The sequence below is a fragment of the Pinus tabuliformis genome, chromosome J, assembly GCF_031772625.1.
Source record: "Pinus tabuliformis cultivar Carrire ecotype Pingquan chromosome J, CPIR1, whole genome shotgun sequence".
NCBI lineage: Eukaryota > Viridiplantae > Streptophyta > Pinopsida > Pinales > Pinaceae > Pinus > Pinus tabuliformis.
Genome location: NC_142295.1, coordinates 1,100,662,843 through 1,100,681,466, shown reverse-complemented (window position 1 = coordinate 1,100,681,466; position 18,624 = coordinate 1,100,662,843).

The window sequence follows — 18,624 nt, the reverse complement described above, 5'->3', positions numbered from 1 at the left end:
TATATTAAAAAATTTAAATTATTTTAATTTGAAAAAATATTTAAAATAAATTATTCAAATTAAAATATTAGCATTTCTGTGTTCACAGAATACGTTAGACATAGGCATAGTGAAGATATAGCCCCCTAAATTTACCAAAAATCTTTTAATTTTATTCTACGTTTAAAATATAATTATTTTTTTAAATTTTTAAATTCAATTATGATTAAATTTAAAATAAATTAATCCTATTGGAAATATAATATTTTTTAATATTAATAAATTTAAAATTTAAAAGACTTTTTCCCAAGTCACTTTTAGTAATAAAAGCATGACTTTGATCCTTAATTTAAACATGATTATAACTTCAACTAACGTTATTAAAGTTATAATCAATTTTAAAATTAAGATAGTCAATATTATTCAATGATATTGACTAAAGTGATGATTAACTTTTAAAATGAAGATAAAATTCATAATTTTAATAATTAAAGGTTATTCAATTATATTGAGTAAAGTCATGATCCAATTTTAAATCAATATCAAATTCATGACTTTAATCATTAAAAATGTATGGAAAAAAAGCTTTGGAGCTTTGAATTCTTGAACTAAAATATTTGAGATTGGAGGGATGGATTTTAAATAACAAAATGGAATTTAAAGTAAATTGAATTATTTCATTGATAAAAATAATTGTATTTAGTTTTCTGAAAATAGCGTTATATATTTTTTTTGGAAATTATGATGATTAATAATTTAATAGCAAAGATTGTATAATTAAAAAATACTCTAAAGATCGAATTTAGGGGTATATCTTCCATTTATTCGATGGACCACAAACAATATTGCTAGGTTCATGAGGAAACATAAGGTTCCTTCTACCTTTAGACTCATTAATACCATTAGAAGCTGCTTGAGAGTTATAAAAGTTCTAGTGGACACTAAGAATATCAAAGTGTCTTATGTAATCTCATGTTCTTGAGAGACACCCTACATTGGTGAAATTGGTCATTCAATAAATTAAACAATTCATGTGTACACCACTGGCATAAAACATGGGAGGACACCGTACATTGGTGAAATTGGACATTCAATAAATCAAAGGATTCATGAGTACACAACTCACATAAAACATGGGAGGGCTTTCCTGGGAGGACCACTCCTTTTCTTTGGCAAAACATGTGGAAAAGAAAAAAAATCACATGCAAAGGCAAAACATCACATCTCCATTGAAGAGGTCGAGGTCATTGCAATGATTCATCGTTTCCGTCAGGAGAACATTTTAATTCATGTTATATAGTCTATTTTATTTTATATATTCTTATAGCCTTTAGTATTAAATTTTTGAAACTCCCTTATGTTTCCTTTTAGTTAATCTAATTACTATTAATTCTTATTGTCTTTATACTTCTTTTTCTTATAACATTTTCCTCTATAATTGGTTTGATTTTGGTTATAATATCTATATATATATATATATAAAAGGGGGTGTTCATAAATATTTATAGTTATTCTTATTGTTTTAGTATATTTATTCTAATCAATTTTTATATTCCATTCTTAATTTTTATTTTGAAATTGTCTTTTCAGCTTCTTTTTTATATTGAAAAAAATTTGGTTCACTTTAATTTTGTACTTATCTTTTAATTATTTTAACCCTCTCTTGAATTATTAATATATTTTTAGGGGTTTTGTTTCTTTTTATTAATATTATTTTTTTTGATTTGGTCTCTTCCCAAGTATTAATCTTGACTTTCTCTTTTGAATGTTTGATTTTAATTTATGAATTTGTTGTTATTTTTAATTTATTTATTAGTCTTGATCTTGACTTATTCCCCCATTGGTTAGTTGTTTATTCCTATTTGATTGATTTTGATTCTTTATTATATAATTTTGACCATTTTTTTTTTTACCTATAATAGGTTGGCCCCCTTTTTTTTTCTTTTTAATATTTTAATTCATATATTACCCTCTTTATTTAATTTAATGTCATGATCTGATTCTCTATTTTTTTGTGAAGATAAACCACACTCCATAATTATATTATCTCTTATGTAATTATCACTAAAATAAATTCTCAACATACAAAATATAAATCACAAAAACCTAAATTCATATAATAAAATATATTTTTAAATACAAATATAATTTAACATTTCCAATTTTTTATAAAATATTTAAATTTTACAAATTTAATATTTTAAAATTGATTTTCATAAAAAGAAATTCCAACAAATTTGCTTTTAACTAAAATGAACCAAAATTATGTGTCGAAAATTGATGCAAAAAGTAACCTCTTTATGTTACTTAAAAAAGAAATGACAAAAGACAAAATTGCCGAGTGTCCAAATTGCCTAGTGCCCTTGTGGATGTAACAACCCACAGACTTTAACCCTTACAGAAGTGGAAGAGTGTGTTGGAAATTGGAAAAAGAGATGACGATTTACACGGTCCATAAGCTTCATTGGTTATTTAAGCAATGTCGTAATGCCCATCACTTTCTGCATTTTAGGTTAGTTGTCAAGTACTTTTTGAAAGAGATGTCAAATGCGTTTTTAAAGGGAGGAAACGGGGAGGAAAGGATCACTGTAACGTCAAATGTCCATCTTTAAATATGGATGATCAATAATTAATAAGTATTTAAGCATTAATATATATATTTTTTGAGTTGGTTCATGATATTTAATAATTATTTTTCACCGCAATATTCTTTTTAAATTGCTTAATAAAAATGTTGTTTAAATAAGAAAAGTTGGGGATTTCCTTTTGGTCGACGTTTGGATGTGGAGGAGGACGAAGAGCTAGGGTTTCAAACTTTTTCAAGTGTTGAACTCCATGGAGGGGCGCAAAGGGGGGAGCTCCACTTCCTCCTACAAGTAGGTTGTGGCCAGCCGAGTTAAGAAACCAATAGAAACTGCGAGAGGTCCTTCAGAAGAAGGGATAAGGAAAATGGAAGAGGAACATGATTTAACCAAAACAAGGGAGGACAATAGAACAAAAGAAAATGAGGAAGAAGACAAAAAACAAGGAGTAGAAAACAAAGCACAAAAGGGGCCATGTAAAGTCAAGGTTGAGGTTACACCCAGAGTAGTTTTAAATGATCCTGCTCTGCAGGCGCACAGGGACCACATGCGGACCTATGCTATCATCTGTAAATTCATGGGATTATGGCCTACTGAAAAGGCACTACAAGCGTGGATTAAATACCACTGGAAACCAAAACGAGGCACAGACCTACATCTTGGGTCAAAGGGTTTCTTCACTGTGGTCTTTACAAATATCGAGGACAAAGACAGGGTGTTTGAAGGAGGGCCCTACTTCTATGCAGCTGGAGGCCTCTACATGCGGCCATGGATGATGAATTTTGTCCCGGAGTGAGAGACTTTCACTTCGGTCCTAGTCTGGGTAAGAATCTACTCCCTACCTCTTGATCAATGGCAAATTGAATCGTTATCTACCATAGGAAACAAATTAGGGCGTTTTGTCAAAACATCTGAGGCCACTAGAAGGGGAAAATATACTTCACATGAATATGTGTGGAGATGGATCTCTCCGGAGCTCTACCGGATGAGGTCATCTTGGAAGTTTTTGATGAAGAATGGGTGCAAACAGTAGATTATGAACATATTCCTTTCAGATGTCATAAGTGTCATGAGCATGGGCACCTATTTAGAGACTGCCCTCTCAGTAAAATAGAGAATAAAAGTAAAACTACCATAGTGAAAGATATTGAAAACTTTCACAAAGTAGGACATAGGGGAAAATGGGGTAAAAGGGGGCCAAAGCAACATCAAAAAGAAGGGAAATAGACCAGTCTGAACAGGTTCCAAGTACTCGAAGAAGAGGAAGAGATAACAAAGGTAGATCATGTAGTGGAAGGCAGCCCAAGGGAGAAGGAGAAAAAAGAAAATAGTGAACAAACACATGATATTAATAAACAAAAAGAGACTACACTGAGCGATGGAGATCTGGAAATGGAACAAGAAATGACCCAGAGTGAGATGGATATGGGGGATCATGAACTGTAGGATATTCTTGATAGAAAACACCTAGATCTGGAAGGGTTCTTGAAACAGGGGACCATGGGAGGGGTAGACTCACTACCTCAAGAAGAGTTCAACAGAGTACAACAGTTGTTCCTATGAAAAACTCAGGCTAAAGGGCTGGAAAGGCAAAGAAATAATGAAAGTCAAGGCAACGAAAGTGTGAAAACTATGAAAACCACACCAAGGTTAGCTCCTTGAAACCCAGGAATGAAAAGGGGCAAAAGAAATCAGAATGAGTTATTGATGGAATGTGGAAATCTAATGATAGATTCAGGTCAAATTAAAGACCTAACTAGCTACTCCTTTAAAAAACTTTCATAATGAAGTTCACATCTTGGAATATCAGAGGTCTAGGTAGTAAAAGGAAACAAAGATTGCATAGCAATAGAATGAAACAAGAAGCTCTCAATATGATCTTTATCTACGAAACTAAATGCTCCATTCAAAAAATAAAAGAAATTCACAGCAAATGGCTCAATAAATTTGAATTTCTGGAAGTCAAAGTAGATAATACAATAGGAGGCATACTCACTCTTTGGAACCCCCAAAATATTGGCATAATAGATGCCGAGGCATCTAGGAATTATTTATCAGTGGTAATTCAACTTGTCGAAGATAGGGAGACTTATCTGGTCATGAATGTTTATGGCCCCCAAAGACTGGATGATAAACTCTGGTTTCTAGATTCTCTTGTAGAACTAAGAGATAGACATGCAAGAGTACCATGGATCATGGGTGGGGACTTCAACATGATCAAATCACTTTTAGAAGAAAAAGGGGGAACCAAAACTTTAAGCAAAGACTCTATATAATTTCAAACTTTTATAGATAATATGAAGCTAGTTGACACTGATATGAGTAATGGCCTCTTTACATGGAACAATAAGAGAGGAGGAGAGTCCCAAGTAGCCTCAAAGTTAGACATATTCATAATTTCAGAGGACGTTATGCTCACCGACAAGGAAATGATAGTGAGAATTCTCACCTTTGGAAGCTCGGACCATTGGCCTATACAACTTAAGGTACAGGGCATTGGTACCCCCAAGAACAAACCTTTTAGATTTGAGAATATCTAGCTCACCCACCCAGATTTTATCAACAATATTGCAAAATGGTGGACATAAGATCTGCATATTCAGTGTACAAGAATGTTTCTTCTACACAAAAGACTAAAACAGATCAAGCTTAGACTCAAAGACTGGAACAAGAATGAATTTGGCAATATTTTTGAAGTGAAAAACGCTGATGAAGACAAAATGTAGGAACTCAATCAAGCCCTCATCACAGATGGCTTTGATACAGTCAGAAATTTTCAAGTCACCAAACATCATCAAGACTGGGAAAACTTATGTAAACAAGAGGAAATATTTTGGAGACAAAAATCTAGAGTTCAATGGCTAAAAGAAGGGGAGCGAAACACTAGATTTTTCCACAGATCCACCATGGCGAACAGATTGCATAATATGATCTCTTTGATCAAGGACGAGGGAGGTCATCTACTCAATTCCCATGAAGAGATAGAAACTTTGTTAGTTTAGCACTTTCAAGGTATAGCAAAGGAGACCATTTCAGACAGAGTTCATTTTATCAGGGACTTAACAAGGCATATACCTAGGCTATTAACAAGAGAGGATACTTTCAATCTCAATAGGCCAGTGACTGAAGGGGAGGTTAGTGAGGTCATCAAAGAAATGCGGCATGGTAAAGCGCAAGGGCCTGATGGTTTTAATGAGGATTTCTTTAAAGCTTGTTGGAACATTGTTAAACAAGATATTTTGAATGTAGTGGAGGATTCCAGGATGAACAGAACCATTTTGAAGGTGTTCAATACTTCCTTCATCTCCTTGATCCCGAAACAAGACAATGCTCAGACTCCAGACAGGTTTAGATCCATAGCTTTGTCCAATGTGGTGTACAAGATAATATCCAAAGTTGTTGCCAATAGACTCAAACCCCTTCTTCCTACTCTAGTTTCTAGGGAGAAATCAGGTTATGTGGAGGGTAGACAAATTCTCAATAACATCATTCAAGCACATGAGGTGGTGCATTCATTGTTAAGCAATAGGAAGGTGGGAATGATTATGCAATTGGACCTTGGAAAAGCTTATGATAAGTTGAATTTGACCTATATCAAGAAGGTCCTTCTAGCCTTTCGATTTGATCATAACTAGGTAAGATGGGTTATGGAACTGGTAACTTCTTCTAGCTTTTCAATTCTAGTTAATGGTTCTCCTTCCAAGACTTTTACTCCTTCAAGAGGCCTCAGGAAGGGAGATCTGCTCTCTCCCTTTCTCTTTATCTTCATGATGGAAGGACTTGGTCAATCTATCAAGCATGCAAAAGAAGATGGTAACATCAAGGGTCTCCAACTTTCTGAGACTGGACAAGCTTTGACCCATCAAAAATTTCTTGATGACACTATGTTGCAGGGAATCCCCACAGTCAAAGAAGCACTTGCTTATAAGCAAATCCTGTGTGACTTTTCCATGGCTACAGGTATGGAGGTAAATCTCTCCAAATCTAAGATTTTTTTCTTTAATACCATTATTTCTATTGAGAGAAATATATCCAGAATTCTCGGCTTTCAAAGGGATTTACTTCCTTCCAAATACCTGGAGTACCTCTAACTGATAAACCTTTGCACAAGAGCATTTGGGAGCCAGTGATTAATAAGATGCAGGATAAAATCAGGAAATGGACTTTTAGATCTTTAAACTTGGCAGGGCGGTTTGTGCTTACAAAAGCTTTTCTTCAATGAATCCCCGACTTCATGCTTTCATCGCTTCCAGCTCCAAAAGGAGTTTTGCGACAATTTAGAACCATTCAAAGAGACTTTCTTTGGGGTAAGGGGGAGGAGAGAAAGAAATGTGCCTTGGTAGCCTGGGATAAGATTTTCAAACCTAAAAGCCATGGAGGTCTTGGATTGGATGATCTGGAAGTACTTAGCAAAGTTTTAGGGGCAAAATTATGGTGGCGTTGGGTAAAAGATCCAAAGGCTCAGTGGGCTAGTATTTGGAAAGAAAAATACGCCAATAATTGGCAAGACAATCATCACATAAGGATGACTGGCATCATAAAAGGCTCCTACACCTGGAATAAGGTCTGGGAGAATAGAGGCTTAGTGAAAAAAAATAGCTTCTGGGAAATCAAAGAGGGAGATCTTGATTTGTTTTGGGAGGATAAATGGCAACAAGAACCTACACTATTAAGAGAGGAATTTCTAGAACTTAAGAAAGAAACTGATACCAAAGGGTTACTTAGGGTAAGAGATTTTTGGGATCAAACCAATAGTGAAGGAAAATGGAGGACCTGGAAGAATATAAAATACAGGGATGATAGCCCCTTAAGAGCAAAAGTGGATGCACTTCTGACAATGTTGGACCAAAGGAACATTCTAGTTTCAGAGGGGCATGACCAACTTAGATGGGCAACAATAATGAAGGTACCTTCAATCTTAAGGAGGCAAAGCGCATAATACATGAGCTGGACTCCAATGTACCAGATAGGGTTTGGCAGAACCTATGGAGGCATCAAGGTTGGATGAAAATCAAACTCTTCATGCGGCTGGTACATTATAAGAAAATTCTAACTTGGGAAAACATTCGGAAGAGGGGTGTTCTGGGACACTCTAGATGCTAGCTCTATGAAGCCCAAGAAATTCACAGCAAATGGCTCAATAAATTTGAATTTCTAGAAGTTAAAGTAGATAATACAACAAGAGGCATACTCACTCTTCGGAACCCCCAAAATATTGGCATAACAGATGCCGAGGCATCTAGGAATTATTTATCTGTGGTTATTCAGCCTGTGGGAGATCAAGAGACTTATCTGGTCACGAATGTTTATGGCCCCCAAAGACTAGATGATAAACTCAGGTTTCTAGATTCTCTTATAGAACTAAGAGATAGACATGTAGGAGTACCATGGATCATGGGTGGGGACTTCAACATGATCAAATCAATTTTGGAAAAAAAAAAGGGGGAACCAGAACTTTAAGCAAAGACTCTATAGAATTTCAAATTGTTATAGACAATATGAAGCTAGTTGACACTGATATGAGTAATGGCCTCTTTACATGGAACAATAAGAGAGGAGGAGAGTCTCAAGTAGCCTCAAAGTTAGACAGATTCATAATTTCAGAGGACCTTATGTTCACTGACAAGGAAATGATAGTGAGAATTCTCCCCTTTGGAGGCTCGGACCATTGGCCTGTACAACTTGTGGTACAAGGCATTAGTACCCCCAAGAACAAACCTTTTAGATTTGAGAATATCTCGTTCACCCACCCAGATTTTATCAGCAATATTTCAAAATGGTGGATAGAAGATATGCATATTCAGGGTACAAGAATGTTTCTACTACACAAAAGACTAAAACACATCAAGCTTAGACTCAAAGAGTGGAACAAGAATGAATTTGGCAATATTTTTGAAGCGAAATTTTTTTTTGAAGACAAAATGCAGGAACTCGATCAAGCCCTTATGACGGATGGCTTTGATACAGTCAGAAATGATCAAGTCACCAAACATCATCGAGACTCAGACAACTTATGTAAACAAGAGGAAATATTTTGGAGACAAAAGTCTAGAGTTCAATGGCCAACAAAAGGGGAGCGAAACACTAGATTTTTCCACAGATCCACCATGGCGAACAGATCTCATGATAGGATTTCTTCAATCAAGGATGAGGGACGTCATCTACTCAATTCCCATGAAGAGATAAAAACTGTGTTAGTTCGGCACTTTCAAGGTATAGCAAAGGAGACCATTTCAGACAGAGCTCATTTTATCAGGGACTTAACAAGGCATATACCTAGGCTAGTAACAAGAGAGGATAATTTCAATCTCAATAGGCCAATGACTGAAGAGGAGGTTAGTGAGATCATCAAAGAAATGCATAATGGTAAAGCACTAGGCCCTGATGGTTTCAATGTGGATTTCTTTAAAGCTTGTTGGAACATTGTTAAACAAGATATTCTAAATGTAGTGGAGGATTCTAGGATGAACAGAACCATTTTGAAGGTGCTCAATACTTCCTTCATTTCCCTGATCCCCAAACAGGACAATGCTCAGACTCCAAACAGGTTTAGACCCATAGCTTTGTGCAATGTGGTGTACAAGACAATATCCAAAGTTATTGCCAATAGACTCAAACCCCTTCTTCCTACTCTAGTTTCTAGGGAGCAATCAGGTTATGTGGAGGGTAGACAAATTCTCAATAACATCATTCAAGGGCATGAGGTGGTGCATCCATTGTTAAGAAATAGGAAGGAGGGAATGATTATGCAATTGGACCTTTCCAAATCTTATGATAAGTTGAACTGGACCTATATTAGGAGGGTCCTTCTAGCGTTTGGATTTGATCATAACTGGGTAAGATGGGTTATGCCACTGGTAACTTCTTCTAGCTTTTCAATTCTGGTTAATGGTTCTCCTTCGGAATCTTTTACTCCTTCAAAAGGCCTCAGGTAGGGAGATTTGCTCTCCCCATTTCCCTTTATCCTCATGATGGAAGGACTTGGTTGGTCTATCAAGCATGCAAAAGAAGATGGTAACATCAAGGGTCTCCAACTTTCTTAGACTGGACTGGCTTTGACCCATCAATAGTTTGTTGATGACACTACGCTGTAGGGAATCCCCACGGTCAAAGAAGCACTTGCTTATAAACAAATCCTATGTGACTTTGCCATGGCTACAGGTATGGAGGTAAATCTCTCCAAATCTAAGATTTTTTTCTTTAATACTAATATTGCTATTCAGAGAAATATCTCCAAAATTCTGGGCTTTCAAAGGGATGTCCTTCCTTCCAAATACCTGGGAGTACCTCTAACCAATAAAGCTTTGCACAAGAGCATTTTCCGAGCCGGTGATTAATAAGATACAGGATAAAATCAGGAAATGGACTTTTAGATCTTTAAACTTGGTAGGCCGGTTGGTGCTTACAAAAGTTGTTCTTCAATCAATCCATGTCTTCATGCTTTCAGCCCTTCCAGCTCCAAAAAGAGTTTTGCAAAAATTTAGAACCATTCAAAGAGACTTTCTTTGGGGTAAGGGGGAGGAGAGAAAGAAATGGGCCTTGGTAGCCTGGGATAAGATTTGCAAACCTAAAAACCATGGGGGTCTTGGATTGAATGATCCCGAAGTACTTAGCAAAGTTTTAGGGGCAAAATTATGGTGGCGTTGGGTAAAAGATCCAAAGGCTTAGTGGGCTAGTATGTGGAAAGAAAAATACGCCAGTACTTGGCAAGAGAATGATCACATAAGGATGAATGACCTCATAAAAGGCTCCTACATCTGGAATAAGGCCTGGGAGAATAGAGGCTTAGTGCAAAAAAATAGCTTCTTGGAAATCAGAGAGGGAGATCTTGCTTTGTTTTGGGAGGATAAATTGCAACAAGAACCTACACTTTTAAGAGAGGACTTTCTAGAACTCAAGAAAGAAACTGATACCAAAGGGTTACATAGGGTAAGAGATTTTTGGGATCAAACCAATAGTGAAGGAAAATGGAGAACCTTGAAGAATATAGAATACAGGGATGATAGCCCCTTAAGAGAAAACGTGGATGCACTTCTAGCAATTTTGGACCAAAGGAAAATTCTAGTTTCAGAGGGGCATGACGAACCTAGATGGGGCAACAATAATGAATGTACCTTAAATATTAAGGAGGCAGAGCGGATAATCCTTGAGCTGAACTCCAATGTACCAGATAGGGTTTGGAAAAACCTATGGAGGCATCAAGGTTGGATGAAAATCAAACTCTTCATGTGGCTGGTACATCATAAGGAAATTCTGACTTGGGAAAACATTTGGAAGAGGGGTGTTCTGGGACCTTCTAGATGCCAGCTCTGTGAAGCCCAATAAATTCACAACAAATGGCTCAAAAAATTTGAATTTATAGAAGTCAAAGTAGATAATACAACAGGAGGCATACTCACTCTTTGGAACCCCCAAAAGATTGGCATAATAGATGCCGAGGCATCTAGGAATTATTTATCAGCGGTTATTCAGCCTGTGGGAGATAGAGAGACTTATCTGGTCACGAATGTTTATGGACCCCAAAGACTGGATGATAAACTATGGTTTCTAGATTCTCTTGTAGAACTAAGAGATAGACATGCAGGAGTACCATGGATCATGGGTGGGGACTTCAACATGATCAAATCACTTTCGGAAAAAAAGGGTGAACCAAAACTTTAAGCAAATACTCTATAGAATTTAAAACTTTTATAGACAATATGAAGCTAGTTGACACTGATATGAGTAATGGCCTCTTTACATGGAACAATAAGAGAGGAGGAGAGTCTCAAGTAGCCTCAAAGTTAGATAGATTCATAATTTCAGAGGACCTTATGCTCACTGACAAGGAAATGATAGTGAGAATTCTCCCCTTTGGAGGCTCGGACCATTGGCCTGTACAACTTGTGGTACAGGGCATTCGTACCCCCAAGAACAGACCTTTTAGATTTGAGAATATTTGGCTCAGCCACCCAGATTTTATCAGCAATATTGCAAAATGGTGGATAGAAGATCTGCATATTCAGGGTCCAAGAATGTTTCTACTATACAAAAGACCAAAACACATCAAGCTCAGACTCAGACTGGAACAAGAATAAATTTGGCAATATTTTTGAAGCGAAAAAAGTTGTTGAAGACAAAATGCAGGAACTCAATCAAGCCCTTATCAAGGATGTCTAGAGTTCAATGTCCAATAGAAGGGGGGTGAAACACTAGATTTTTCCAGAGATCCACCATGGTGAATAGATCTCATAATAGGATTTCTTCGATCAAGGATGAGGGAGGTCATCTACTCAATTCCCATGAAGAGATAGAAACTGTGTTAGTTCAGCACTTTCAAGGTATAGCAACGGAGACCATTTCAGACAGAGCTCATTTTATCAGGGACTTAACAAGGCATATACCTAGGCTAGTAACAAGAAAGGACAATTTCAATCTCAATAGCCCAGTGATTGAAGAGGAGGTTAGTGAGGTCATCAAAGAAATGCAGAATGTTAAAGCGCCAGGCTCTGATGGTTTCAATGTGGATTTCTTTGAAGCTTGTTGGAACATTGTTAAACAAGATATTTTGAATGTAGTGGAGGATTCCAGGATGAACAGAACAATTTTGAATGTGCTCAATACTTCCTTCCTCTCCTTGATCCCCAAACAGGACAATGCTCAGACTCCAGACAGGTTTAGACCCATAGCTTTGTGCAATTTGGTGTACAAGATAATATCCAAAGTTGTTGCCAATAGACTCAAACCCCTTCTTCCTACTCTAGTTTTTGGGGAGCAATCAGGTTATGTGGAGGGTTGACAAAATCTCAATACCATCATTCAAGTGCATGAGGTGTTGCATTCATTGTTAAGCAATAGGAAGGTGGGAATGATTATGCAATTGGACCTTGCCAAAGCTTATGATAAGTTGAATTGGACCGATATTAGGAAGGTCCTTCTAGCCTTTGGATTTGATCATAACTAGGTAAGATGGGTCATGGCACTGGTAGCTTCTTCTAGCTTTTCAATTCTGGTTAATGGTTCTCCTTCCAAGACTTTTACTCCTACAAAAGGCCTCAGGTGGGGAGATCTTCTCTCTCCCTTTCTCTTTATCCTCATGATGGAAGGATTTGGTCGGTCTATCAAGCATGAAAAAGAAGATGGTAACATCAAGGGTCTCCAACTTTCTGAGACTAGACAGGATTTGACCCATCAACAATTTGTTGATGACACTATGCTGCAGGGAATCCCCACGGTCAAAGAAGCACTTGCTTATAGACAAATCCTGTGTGACTTTGCCATGGCAACAGGTATGGAGGTAAATCTCTCCAAATCTAAGATTTTTTTCTTTAATACTAATATTGCTATTCAGAGAATTATCTCCAAAATTCTGGGCTTTCAAAGGGATGTCCTTCCTTCCAAATACTTGGGAGTACCTCTAACTGATAAACCTTTGCACAAGAGCATTTTGGAGCCGGTGATTAATAAGATGCAGGATAAAATCAGGAAATGGACTTTTAGAGCTTTAAACTTGGTAGGCCGGTTGGTGCTTACAAAAGCTGTTCTTCAATCAATCCCCGTCTTCATGCTTTCAACCCTTCCAGCTCCAGAAGCAGTTTTGCAACAACTTAGAACCATTCAAAGAGACTTTCTTTGGAGTAAGGGGGAGGAGAGAAATAAATGGGCCTTGGTAGCCTGGGATACGATTTGCAAACCTAAAAACCTTTGGGGTCTTGGATTGGATGATCCGGAAGTACTTAACAATGTTTTAGGGGCAAAATTATGGTGGCGTTGGGTAAAAGATCCAAAGGCTCAATGGGCTAGTATCTGGAAAGAAAAATACGCTAGTACCTGGCAAGATAATGATCACATAACAGTGATTGGCATCATAAAAGGCTCTTACATCTGGAATAAGGCATGGGAGAATAAAGGCTTAGTGCAAAAAAATAGCTTCTGGGAAATTAGAGAGGGAGGTCTTGCTTTGTTTTGGGAGCATAAATGGCAATGAGAACCTACATTGTTAAGAGAGGACTTTCTGGAACTCAAGAAAGAAACTGATACCAAAGGGTTACTTAGGGTAAGAGATTTTTGGGATCAAACCAATAGTGAAGGAAAATGGAGAACTTGGAAGAATATAGAATACATGGATGATCGCCCCTTAAGAGAAAAAGCAGATGCACTGCTGACAATGTTGGACCAAAGGAAAATTCTAGTTTCAGAGGGGCATGACCAGCTTAGATGGGGCAACAATAATGAAGGTAACTTCAATCTTAAGGAGGCAAAGTGCATAATCCTTGAGCTAGACTCTAATGTACCAGATAGGGTTTGGCAAAACCTATGGAGACATCAAGGTTGGATGAAAATAAAACTCTTCATGTGGCTGGTACATCATAAGAAAATTCTGACTTGGGAAAACATTCAGAAGAGGGGTGTTCTGGGACCTTCTAGATGCCAGCTCTGTGAAGCTTAAGAGGAAACAATGGAGCACCTTCTCAATAATTGCATTTTCACCTCCAGGTTGTGGGATACTTTTTCCATAATTTTCCAAGAGACGGACAGGGACAAAGGAAACATTATCAATACCCTAAACAACTAGAGACAAAACTTCTCTGATTATGAATTTCTTTGCTCAGCTTGGGCTTTAGCTCCAAGCTTCATAATATGGAATGTCTAGAAAGAAAGGAACAATAGAATCTTTAAAAATGGAAAAAAATCCTCCCAATGCATTATTGATCAGATCTTAAGACAACTTAAGAAGATGGTCGGCACTTTAGTACGAACTTCCCCAAAGAATCCACCTTTAGAAGCTGAAATGCAGATACTGCTTAAGTTGGGTATGCAAGGGTTTATACCATAGGGCATGGACAAGAAGGTAATGAAACTGGACAATAAGCCAGATTACTGGCATCATCCCCTCAAGGTTTTCTGAAATACAATATTGATGGGGCCTCAAAAGGCAACCCAGGTATTGCTGGTTTTGGAGGGGTGTTACGGGATGAAAATGGCTACATCCTTTTTATTTCCCATTGCCATCTAGGAAGAGATACAAACAATATGGTGGAATTAATGACACTTGAGCAATGTTTAGAATTCCTGAAGCAGGATAATCCCCAGAATATAATAATTGAAGCTGATTCTGAGTTAACCATTAACTCAGTCAAGAGAATCTGTTGTGGCACAGAGCTGGAAAAAGTCTCAAGACGTTGGAGGCTGCTTCAGGCCTTTCAAAGGATTCAGTTTCACCTCCTATCCGTGAGTTTTACTCATGTGCGAAGGATGGAAAATGAATTGGCGGACATTCTAGCCAATCAAGTGGTGCTCTGCACCAAAAGCAGGGTAAAGTTGAGTTGGCAAGAGATGCCTCAGAATAGTTTAAGGGAGAAGTGTCTTGATCAGGCGGATGAGGACAGAACGATGTTTCGAAACAGAGACACAGAGACAGGGTCTAGTTGATTTGGATTCATTATGAAGTGTTATTTTAGAAGTGAGGTCATATTTGGGATGCAGGTCTCTGTCTGCCTCCTCAACCCAGGTAAACGCAAACCTAGAAGTCTCAGGTGGAAGTTGCATGGTAGACGGTGTTTCTTGGATGGAAAGTTAGAAGGAGGGATTTTCATCTTTCTTTTGCTCGTGCGCCCGAGGAGATGGGATGGGGCGAGGGGCTGGAGTCGAGGCTTTCTTGGCATACTCAAAACCCCCGCATTACTTCCTATGGTGGCATTACCACCATCAGGGTGGTTTCAGGTTTTTCGCATGCCTTTCAGGCTGGAAGCAACATTTGGGAGTTGGGAGCGATTCCACTCACCACGCAACATGTGGCCAAGGGTGGGGAGAGAATACCACTCTCATCACACGGTAATTCTTGGTGATTTTCACTCATGCGATACGATCCTCAGCCGTAGGATCAAGAGAGGAGAATCCACAGTCAAGAATAAACATGCATGTTGGTGGGTCCGAAAAAGAGGTTATGTTTCGTGCTTATCGCACGACCTCACTGGAATCGCAAGCAAATGGTGGATTTCGAGCGGTTAAAGTGATTGGAGGTTATGAAAAAAACGGACCCGATATGACTATTAAGTATGGTCTATTAGGCTCATCGGGTCTGATTTGTATGTTAAATGGTGTGCTTGGTGGCCACTTGATATGATTTCCATTTGCTGGATCTTTGGCAAAGGATCAAACGGTCAGTGATGGACTACTCGTTTGGTTTGGTGGGCCCTCGGCCCATGGTTTGTCTTGTTGTCTTGGGACCATGGGCTGGGGTAGGCCTGTAATATTGGTGGGCCTTACCACCTTGGTCACTTTTGTATACTATTTCTCATTTTTAATTGAATAGAAGGATCCGCTCTTGCCTTAGCAAAAAAAAATGTTGTTTAAATAATAAATTGTTAGAGAATTTTTTGGGAGGAAGAATGTGGATTATGTTTAATAATTAATAAGTATTTAAATACTAATATATATTTTAAAATAATTTATGATATTTAATACTTATTTTATTTTAATATATTTTTTAAATTGCTTGATAAAAATTGGGATATTGTAAGTGTAATGTAATTTATAAGTATGTTTATATGTTTTAGTTAATATTGAAGTTAAAATCTATAAAAAAGTAAAATGTAAACTAATATCAAATAATTTCATCTAATTCATTTTGGTCATTTTAAGTTATAAAAGGAAATTTAATACACAAAAATTCATAAATTGGATAAAGATAAAGTACAAAACCATGAGCTCTAATAAAACTATGGGAAAAAACTAATATATTAAATAAATATAAAATACAAAATATTTAGTTATAATCAAACCATGGGCAATAACATTTTTTTAAAAACTACTTTAACACAAACAAATCTAATGACTAGATATGAATCATGTAATAAGTTATAGACTCAAGTGATATTTATATATAATATTTATTTTAATAGAAATTAAAAAAATAATATTTTAAAAATCAATTAAGATTAATAAAAAATAACTATTATTAATGTACGGTCGTTAAATTTGACCGTCAAAATTTAATATAGTAATAATTTCTTTATACAAATTATGTGCATGGTCAATTAAAATAATCAATATAAAATATAATTAACAAATGTAAATATTGATATATGAAAGATAAATTAAAATATTAATAATAATATAATTAATAAATACAAATATTCATATATGAGAGAGAAATTTAAAACATTAACAATAATTATAGTAAATAATATATATGAAAACGTCTATCTTAACTTATAAGTGAAATTCAAAAATTGTAAATAGATAAATTTAGAATTAAACACTAAAATTTGTAAATGGATTAATAATTAATACAAAATTTAAAAATCATGTCTTTAATTTGCAAAAATTAAGTGCTTCATGGGTTTTTCAGGGTGCATAATATATTTATGCATTTAAAAGTGTATTTTAAGAACTAATCACACCCATGATAGATATTGTATTGCTAGACCAAATAATAATTAATAATTAAAAAATAATAATAAATAAATATTATTATAAAAAAATTCAAAATCTGCAACATAAATTACTATTAATATATTATGATTTATATTAATTTAGACAAATATTTTTAAAAACAAAACATTAATACTTAACTATATTGGAGACGTGAAATAAAAACTATAAATTATATTCTTTTAAAATGAGCATAGATCCATCTTAAATGACCATTTCTCAAATTCTGAGATACAAATTTATTTTTTAAATGAAAAAAGATTTGATTTCGCAATATTTAGTAGATCTAAAATAAAAATGCATCCAAGTTAGTTTAAATAATATATTATTAGAAATTTTTGTAATAATAATATATTTATGATTTATTTTTATTTATTTATTTTAAAAATATTCTACATTTTACATGAATATTTTATTAAAAATTAATGAAAAAAACTTATAAGGATAATTGATTATTCCTACATTAACCAATAAAACTTTTACTAATAAATGGAGTATTCACCCAAAATTTTAAAGAATTATGTAATTAAAATACTCTTATTTAAAATTACTTCATTATTGTAATTAACAATTTTTGGAATAAAGTAGAGATTATAGACAATAAAAAAGAAGCATATTCGTATAAATTCTATTTCGTATATATTTCAATTTTATAATTAATTGTGGTATTTAAGGTATAGTTTCACTTTAAAGATGATAATAAAGATAATTATAAGGATGGATTTAAAAATAATATGTTTTTGTTTTATATTGTTAATCGATAAACATTTAATATTCATATTTGTGTTGGTGAATAAAAAAAAAATTGGTTGTGGTAAAATTTTATAATTTTTTTACAACTTTTAAGTTATCAAATGATAGTGTGCAATCTGGGTCACACTAATCCATATTCATGGTTGAATTTGGGTTATTTATGGTTGGATTTGTATTCATGAGGTTTCAAACTGGTTATTTTTTTCTAAAACAAGGGTAATAGTGACAACACAGTATAGTCCCCCACATATATTGTTGATCAATTGATTAAGGCAATGCTTCTTTCAGTGGGGCCCATATTTTCTCATTATTCGAGAATTTGGAGTTATTTGGGAATGTTATGCATGATTCCTCTGTCCGCACACCTCTGTGTCTTACAAAGAGATATGTAAAACAATAGTGTAAGAATATTTCATTGTGTGAAATGCAGAGGTTCCCTTATAGCCGTGGTGCTTGAACTCTTATATAGCATCTCATTCCTGCATAATCAAAGCCATCTTCCTCCACAATGAAAGCTTGATCCATATCTTTGCATTCTGAATTCTTCTACTCCTATGTTTCATACTTCCACATGCACTCTCCCTCCACACAATTCTCTCACACACGTTCCTTCCTCACAATACTAGTTTTTGACTTGATATTCAACACACCCTTTCTTTCGTAGTTCTTGTACATCCATTTTCGAGACAACAAAACAGTTGATGAATGCAACTACGAACATGTTACTTGTTAAAATTTTATTAGGTTCTCCACGCTAAGTTGCATTTATATTCTTGAAAGGTTCACAAAGTGAGATTTCTTTGAACATTTGTGGATTGAACACTTATTATCCAACATTAGATGAAATATGTTTTTTAATTTGTAATTTGTGTAGCCAAACAAGTGCGTAATAAAA